This window comes from Takifugu flavidus, chromosome 15, assembly GCF_003711565.1.
Source record: "Takifugu flavidus isolate HTHZ2018 chromosome 15, ASM371156v2, whole genome shotgun sequence".
In the NCBI taxonomy this organism is placed as follows: Eukaryota; Metazoa; Chordata; class Actinopteri; order Tetraodontiformes; family Tetraodontidae; genus Takifugu; species Takifugu flavidus.
This window is the reverse complement of record NC_079534.1, coordinates 2,858,309-2,867,003: the sequence shown is the minus strand read 5'-3', so window position 1 is coordinate 2,867,003 and position 8,695 is coordinate 2,858,309.

The window sequence follows — 8,695 nt, the reverse complement described above, 5'->3', positions numbered from 1 at the left end:
GCCATTTCAAATACAGTAAGATTGTCCAAAATAAAGCTGACTGGACTTGAAAGACCCCCCACGCTTACACATGGGCTGGGGGATGGGGGGGGTAGGCTGTTGTCAATGATTGCCAGTTTTCCTCACAAACGCCATCATCACATGTCACACGAACACACGGGCCTGACGTGTGTCGTGAGGTCACATGCTGCGTCACATTCTTCATCTTCTGGTGTCAGCACTGGTATTAAAACATTAAAAGACATCAAATACGTTTGAGCTCCGGCAAGCGGTCCGGACTCAGGCGCTCTATTGACACAAGCAGTAAACTGGATTTTCTTTCCACGCCGCGGGCGGTGCTGCGGCACCGCGTGTGTTTTCGGTAGCTTCTTCTATGTGTGAGCAAAAGAGAGAGGGGTCTGTGTCAATCCCTCCCCAGGCCACCTCCTCTCTGTCCATCTGTGGCTGTCCTGGGGTCATAGTGGCCCTTTAACACTGGGCCCCTCTGAACATCAGCACAATAAACTTTTATGTCGCCCCTGTACACACTTTTTATTTCAAAACGGCTGCGGATTTAACTGGGGTCTGAGCTGCTGTGTGGACACAAGTGTTTTCTTGTCTAAGATGCAGCCATGTGAGAGGACCGTGTTTTGGGTGTATGAACGTGTGCGTGCGTGGGGGGGCAGGCAGAACCTGTCGGTCATGACAAATGTCTCCTCCATCCTAAACATTCGCTTCCTCTGGAGGGAGAGTTGAACTCTTATCATTTCTTTACATTCAAGAGGAGGAGGAGACCAGAGGGGATGAAGGAAGGGGCCTCATCATCCGCCCTTCATCTAGTTTTAAAGCACATCTGGAATGATCGGATTCATTCAATATTTACAATGAATTTATTTAAAGCCATTTCAGTGTTTTCAGGTCCCCCGAAAGCTGCGAGGAAAAAAGCAACGCAGCAGTTTTTTTACTAAATAAATTATTTTCCCCTAAACATAATGAACTGATTATTGCAGCCAATAAAGTAGCAATGATGAAGCAATAATGGCACATAAATGAATGTATATCTTTAATGTCTCAGTTAAAAAAACTAGGATTTTTAACAGATGCTGACTTTATTTCCACTTTTCTCGGTGCTTTATGATGTCTTTATGAGCATGATTGTAAAGCAGCTGGGGAGAATCTCTCAAATTCCCCCTCTTTATGGCTTTATTATATCATTAAACACGGAAGTCTCCTTCGTATGGCTGCAGAGATGGAGCAGCGGACTTCTCTCTGTCTCTCTCTGCACTGGTTTGAGTTCATTTTCTTACTTAATACATCACATCTCACCCATTTCTCCACTTATTTGAAGTGCTCTTTTCAAATTTGACTGCACATATGGACTCAGTCGTTCTCACAGTCTGATCAACAAATGGATCACGGCCACGTTCCGCGACGGACTTCGACCCCTGAGTATCGATGGTTTTTTAACAGGAAAATGCACAAATGTGACAGGAGCGAGCAGGGGGAGGCCTGAGCAGGGAAGTTTAATTTAAAGGAAGTCCCGATCAGCTGCAGCGTGCTCTGCCGATATAAAGCTGAAATAATAATCAGCTGTATATCCAGAGGAAGGCGTCTGGCCGACAGACACGATTTCACGCTGCCATTCATGTCCACTGAAGATATTATTTGGACTTTGATGCTACATACAACTAAAATAGTTCCTTGTGAGTTACCTCTAGATGGTTTTTAAGCTGCTAAGAGAACGTTCTGTGAGAATAGATGAGCCAAAGTGATAAGTTCTTGAGTCTTATTCATTTATCTGTGGATCGTTTTTTAACCCAGCACGCTTAAATTTTTCTGAGCTTCTCTTCTGAAGGTGCACGAATGATCTCTGATCAAAGCCAAAGGAAGGAGGATGCAGGGAATTAGACATAATGCAGCATAATCGAAAACAGCCGTGGTCGTGCATGATGCCTTTGGTCATGCTGAACCAATACCGCCAGTGAGGGCAACTGGGAGTGCCTGAACAGGCAGTTTCCCCTTTTTGTTGCTGGATGTTTTGGGTGGTGTCGTGACGGAGGATAGGTCTTTGAACGAGAGCACCGCGCCGATCTGATAATCCAGAAAACTGAGCTGCAAAAATAAAGGAATTTATAACACTGGGAGCCTACTGGGGTGGAGCTGGTTAGCACCGATGCTTTTGAAACCATGTTGGTGTCACACCGTGCAGGGGGAACCAGGTACTGACAGTACAGTACACAATCAGCAAACTACAGTCAACCGCTGTACTCGTCGGCCTTTCCGTGGTGCGTTCATGTACAGCTTCCATGATTTCTCTTGGTACTCCTCGAAGAACCTGCCCAGTTTGAGTGCTGGGACGGTGCCAGAAAACAGACGGATGGACACTCTCAGAGCAGCACATGGTGACGGTGTCTGTCCCATTAACACATGTCCAGAAAGGTCTGGAAAAACATCCGATTCAGATTCTGATCTCCTCCTGTCAAAACCAGCTGGGTTTCAGTTGCATTGAGGGTCCTCCCCAGGATGGTTCTCATTTTCTGCACCTCTTTTCTTTGGATTAACGTCCCCTTTAGGGCCGAGGCCGCCACGGATGCCTGTCGATCTAATCAGATTTGAGCTGAACGGGCTGACTGCGTGTGGAAATGAAAGCGGAACAGGTCTAAGAAACGGCCTGATCCCTCCTGCTCCATATTCTGGCCTATTAGTCCTGTTTTGCTTTCAGCAGCTTCAGGACAGTGCATAGAAGCTGAACTTTCCCCAGCATGAGGTTCGGCATTTGTGGTTTTCAAATGTGATAAACAGTGTCTAATCACATGAAAACACAACCTTAAAGGAAGAAGGAACACTCAGAGGACAAGCTGAGCCACATGCACATCGCAGCGAGCTCATCTCTGCGCCGATGACGTTGTTATTAGAGTCAGGCGGGGGCAGAGGAAGGAGTCCGGCTTCAAACGGGGAGTAACAATTTCTGGAACGAGTGGGATGAATCATGATTTTGCACTGTATGTGTGCTGGAACCATTGAGGGAAGGACCAAACACTGAAAGTGTGGGGGGGGGGGGGGGGGGGGGGCAGTGGGAGTCATAACAAGGGAGTCATAATTCCAGAGGAGCACATTGGTTCTGCTATGGACTGCAGTGATGGATGGAGATCCATGCCTGTGCAGAAGAGGGTGTAGCTCCATACTAGATTAGCCACAGGGGAGACGCGGCAACATAAATGCTGTAATACACAATATTTCACAAATTCTCCTGAAGGAATAATAAAGTACTAGAGCTACTTTTTTCATGTTGTGAAACACCAAAATACTATTTCAGAAACTCCCACAATGTCGAGATGAAGAACAGATTTACCTGTTTTTTTCAATCCAGACTGGATTTTTCTCGTTGCTCCAGTCACAAACTGCCTCCTCTCCGACCGGAAGGCGACCGAAAGAGGCTCAGTACCACTGCGGACTCGCTGCCGGTGCAAGATCGGGTCCGTTTCCTCTGCTGGACGTCCACCTGGTGAATAAATCAGAGGGTTTTATTTTAATGAAGCTCCACAAACCTGCTGAGGAAGTTACCGATGCCTCTGCAGGGACAATAAGGTCCACAGAATATGAACATGGCAGCCTGTTGCATAGGAACAGTGTATTACATCACAAGGGACGCACATATGGACTAAAATGTTGATGCTAATGGATGAATATGGGAAAGCCAAACTGAAGTGAGCATAACCATTCATTGTCACGGGAGGGAGCGCTGCTCCCCATTCCTGGCAGTTTTATGGCCCATCTCCGGGTTTATCACCCCTCCAGAGACTCTGTAGTGGCCGATTTGGTCGCGCGTTTGAAGCAACGCAAGTGAAGTGAAGACAAGAACAACAACAGCCATCTGCACCGAGTTTACGGAGACACATGGAGCTGAACAACTGGAGCGCGACCGAATGGCAAACAGGACCACTGGAGTTATACACTTAACAGATGTGAACACTCACTGGAGGAACACACACACACACACACACACACCACACACACACACACACACACGCACACACACACACACACACTGCTGTCACTGTTGGTGTCCCCTGCGTTGTTTCAGAGAGAGAAGCCTCGGGGGGAGAAGGACGGCGAGCGCTCGGAGACGAGCTCCTCGGGATGCTCGACCTTCACTGGCTTTCAAAGCGCGTTCCTCTCACGAGACTATGGGAAAATCCACCCATTCGCTTTGGACTTTCGTGGGGACCTGAACTGATCAGAAATGTTCATTTCCTCCTTTATGCCCGAGCCAGGCTGACTTCCCCCCAAATCAGGGCTAACTGATCCAAAGACAAATCTAATGAGTTAATGTTATCCTTTGATCAAAATAAATCACATGCTACATTCCATCAAAAAAAAAATTCCTAATTTCTAATCTCTCACATAAATGTAGGGGAATTCCGACGGGACGGGATAAGAGTGTCAAACATTCTCCATCACCTGGCACGACCCAGAGGGAAAAGGTCCAGTCTGATGTCCCACAACCAGCTCATCCACATTCCCATAATCTCCCAGTAGCCAAAACACACAACACAGTTAAATAAATCTTGACTCATCGAGTCCTCTTAAATCCTGAATACATATGTGGCCTTGTATTACCGTGTTCTAAATAATGTCATTTGCTCTGGCTCTCCATGACCTCCAGCAAAGTGTAGCTGGAATGAAGCGATTATCCGGGAACATGATCAGAACTGAGCACCGCCACACTTTTCCTTTAACACTGGAGCTCTTTTGGTTGTTTGGGCTGCTTTTTTGGCCGTGCCAGCGATTTTGTCCCGCTGCTGCTTTAGTTTGGAAGCGAGCGTTTCTCACCTCCGACGGTTCCCAGCAGCAGTGCTGCGGTTGTTCCCTCAGCAGATTCCGGTGTGACATGAAGCCTCGTGCCTCGGCAGGACATGTGACTCCTGTTTCCTGGAGACTGTAACAGTGTGTCCTCTTTTCCGCCCTCACTGCCTCTGCTGCGCTGTGTTATTATTATTGATCTCTCAATCCATTAAATAATCGGCCTGTTCGGCTAATTAGCCTCAGTGAGCTCAGCTGGCTGAATTTGGCTTGGCTGCGTGTAACTTGTTAACGTGGCACAGAAATACTCTGGATTTTGACAGACAAATTAAACTAGGATGCGCCTTAAGGGTTTTCTTTTCCTTATGAGGGCTCTAGCAATGTTCTATTGCTTGCTTGCATTTTCCCATTCCAATTTTTCCAATAAATCAAATAGAAAAATGCAGCCCACAGGAGCGGCGGCACATCTGCGCAAGCAGAAACGCTGAACATCTGGATCTGAAGGCGAAAGGAAAAGGTCCACTGTCCTCTCAGTGAGGTCAAGGCCTTAGGTCATGTCTGGTTCCTGGAGGACGCCGGAGGTTGCTCCTTTGAAAGGACTGTGCACGATAGGAGTTCACGTGCCCCCACTGAGGGACACCCACCCCACAGACGTCTCCTGGGACAGGAAAAGACCCCGAGAAAAGCGTTTTCCCCGTGCCTGCAACACATGAGCTGATCTACAGATGGGCAGCAGCTTCCAGGGCGTTTCCATGGAGACTCTGGACATGGATGATGCTGCCGGGGCAGGATGGCGGCCAAAGTCCTCCGTCTTTAGTCTGTGTTGGAGGGTTTGCTTTTTTCAACCCTCTCAGGAGGAGCTGGCGCCTGTTCCACAAGGGGTCTTCCGCAGAGGTCATAGGTCAAATCTCCCCATACACTGCCGGTTGGAGCTAAACCTTCCTAACTTTCAGGATGAATGTTGGGTTCGGGTGACCGAGGACGGCCGGGGGCTTAAGCAACATCTCCAAAATATCTGATTCACGTGGTCGGCGAAAGATCAAAGAGCTCAAAACTGCCAAAACCGAGACTTTCAAGCACTTCGTCTGCAAATTATTAGACATTCGGCAATTAGATTTGAGTTTTGGCTGAACTACAGGGCCTCTGTCTTGTGATCAGAGCTCCTAATCAGCCCTGCATTTTGGTGGATTCATTTATTCCTCTGGGTAGTCATATCGGGTCAATCGTGCGTGTGTGTGTGTGTGTGGGGGGGGTGCACGGAGTCGCCAGCGCACACACCAGCGTTACTGCTGGTTCCAGAGGTCTGCTGGGGAAAAGAATTCCCATGATGGTTTTCCAGCCTTGACCCGGCTCAGCAAGCGTATATGCGTTGGCGTATATAATTCTCTGTGGAGATGGCGCCGTCCTAAATGCTACCGCGCCGTCAGGTTAGCCTCCTCTGCCAAATTACGATCTCCAAGCTTAACAACCTACCGTGCAGACGCAGCATTTCTGGCTGTCTCCCAACACCAACGCACACCTGACTGTAGCTTTGAGTTGGATTTATAGGAGCTGGCAGCTCGTGGACAGCCTGGACATTTCTAGCGACCCTTTAGTGAATCTTCCTCACAGTTGCTGAGGCTGCGTTTGAGAGCTAATTGGAGAGCAGCAGGGAATCAGGACATGTGCTTCCTCGTCTGCTGTGTCTTTCCTTCTTCTCATAGACTATTCTCTTTCTTCAGGTAGCTGGTTGAGTACCAGTAAAGTTTTCAGAGGGAATTCTTACTCATCTGCTCCGGTTTAATAGCCGCAGGAAAGCACATGAGCTCAGCCTAGTGTTTAGCATCTGGAATCGCAGAACACTGAAGATGAGAAGGATCCGGTGGTCGGTTCTCATCTGCTCTTAGTCTTCCGAAGTAATGAGATCGAGCCGAGGAAGAGGCGGTCAAGGCTGAAAATTTAAGGGAAAACCAAATGCAGATGGTCTAATTGTGCATTTTGTGAAAATGAAAGCATCAGTGTGCGGCTTTAAAATAAAGTTTAGTGGGATCTAGTCCTTAAATGGAGCAACTCAGAAGATATTTTGAGTTACTCACCAGAGCCTGAGCCCATTGACGAGCAGTTTCAGGCCACAACGGTGGGAAGAAGGTACTTTTAGATGGGAAGAAATCTTGACCTGAAGTTGGATGATCCCAAAATCCACACGAGTAGATTCTCTAACCTGCCAAATCCATGTTTTATTAATTGAACCATGAAGCCACGTGTCACATCTGAAGAGCTTGGTGATGATAATCACCTTAAAACGATTCACAGTTGTCTCACCTTCTCGTGAGACGACTTAACTTCTGACTGCGGGAGTCAAAGGAGTCGACGCGGCGGAACAGATCCGTCACACTCTCCCCCCGTTCCCGTTTTCATGGATCAATGGGGCGGCATCACCATCGGCTCCCCGGGGTGTCGGTCCCCCCTTTCCAGTGCTGTGTGAATGTAGGTCAGCTGCACCACGATCCTGCCCCCTCCCGCTTCTTTGATTCAGCTAAAGAGGAATTACTGACTCGGGTGCTGGAGCGTGTCAGTGTTCGGGGTGCGCCTTCATCAAACCGCCTCATTAGTGATGCCTGGCGCCCCAAACTGGGCTTATACCCCAGCAGCATGTGCGGGACGTCCAGCAGACATGAGAACAGTTGAGGGACTCCACAATCCCAAACACCCGGGGAGGTGCAGACCCCAACCAGGCCTGATGGTCGAAACCCCGTGTGAGGGAGGAGGCCTTCTGGGCGCCACTCCTCAAGACGCTGCGTCCTCAGAGAAGCCACGACACACCTCAGATTAACATCACTGCATGTGGCAAATGCCAAGAATAACCCTCCCTTGCCCCGCCCCCCCCCGTGATTTATCAAACTGTCGCCAGTGTTTGTCTGGGACAACAGCTCCCCGAAGCATCACACAAGAATTGTTTTCTTTAGTGGCGGATTCATCGTCTCTTCTTGTTTTAAATCCTCTCTCTCTCACACACACACGCACGCACGCACACACACACGCACACACACCGAGCTCTTCAATTCATCACAGTAATCACTACAGGCACGGTTTCAAGCTGCAGGAGCAGGCAGTTTTCCCTGTGGGAAGGACGCGTCGGACAGCTTCCAGCAGCAAGGGAACCCGATGTTATGCAGAATCTGTGGTTATTTGAGGGTGGCATCTATTTTACTCAAACCGCGCGCGCACGCACACGCTTGTGTGAAAAGTCGGGAAAGGCAAACTGCATTGTTCCATCTTCCTTCAGCCCGTTTTTCCAGCTCCGATATTGAGGGAGGAATAAGAGGAGTCGGGGATTTTGTTTTATCCGTGTCAGCATTGTGCAGCTCAGACGCTGCACGGTCACGTTCACGCGGATCGACCGGCGCGTCCATCTGCTCGTCCACTTATCCGTCCGGTACGAGGGACAGCGCTTCCACGGACGGGACAAAGGGGGAGAGAAGGGAAGGGAAGGGAAGGGGCAGGGTGTTGGGAACGGAGACAGGCCTTATCCTCCTCACACAGAAAAAAAGCTGCCCCTGATCCCTGGAACATAATAAAGCCCTCCTCCCCTGCACCTTTGGGCCGGGCCACAGAATAATACCCATAATGCAGCATGTCTGACTGCTGGAATCCCGCAGGGCCACCCTCATCCAGCTCGGAGAGGATGCTGCCAGGGATGTTATACAGTATACGCCAAATCCTTGACACACACATTATTTTGACGCCCGCTTTGTTCAAAGCTGCGTCGCTCTGGAGCCGTGATTTCAATGCAAATGTCAGCTGACCTTGGAAAACCAAAAACGCACATCCTGGGAGCAGTGTGCGCCATCTCCATCGCCCTCGGGAGGGCGGGAAATAAAGTTTTCAGGGCACCCATGCTCGTCACCAAGGCAACGAGGCTGCGTGACAGATG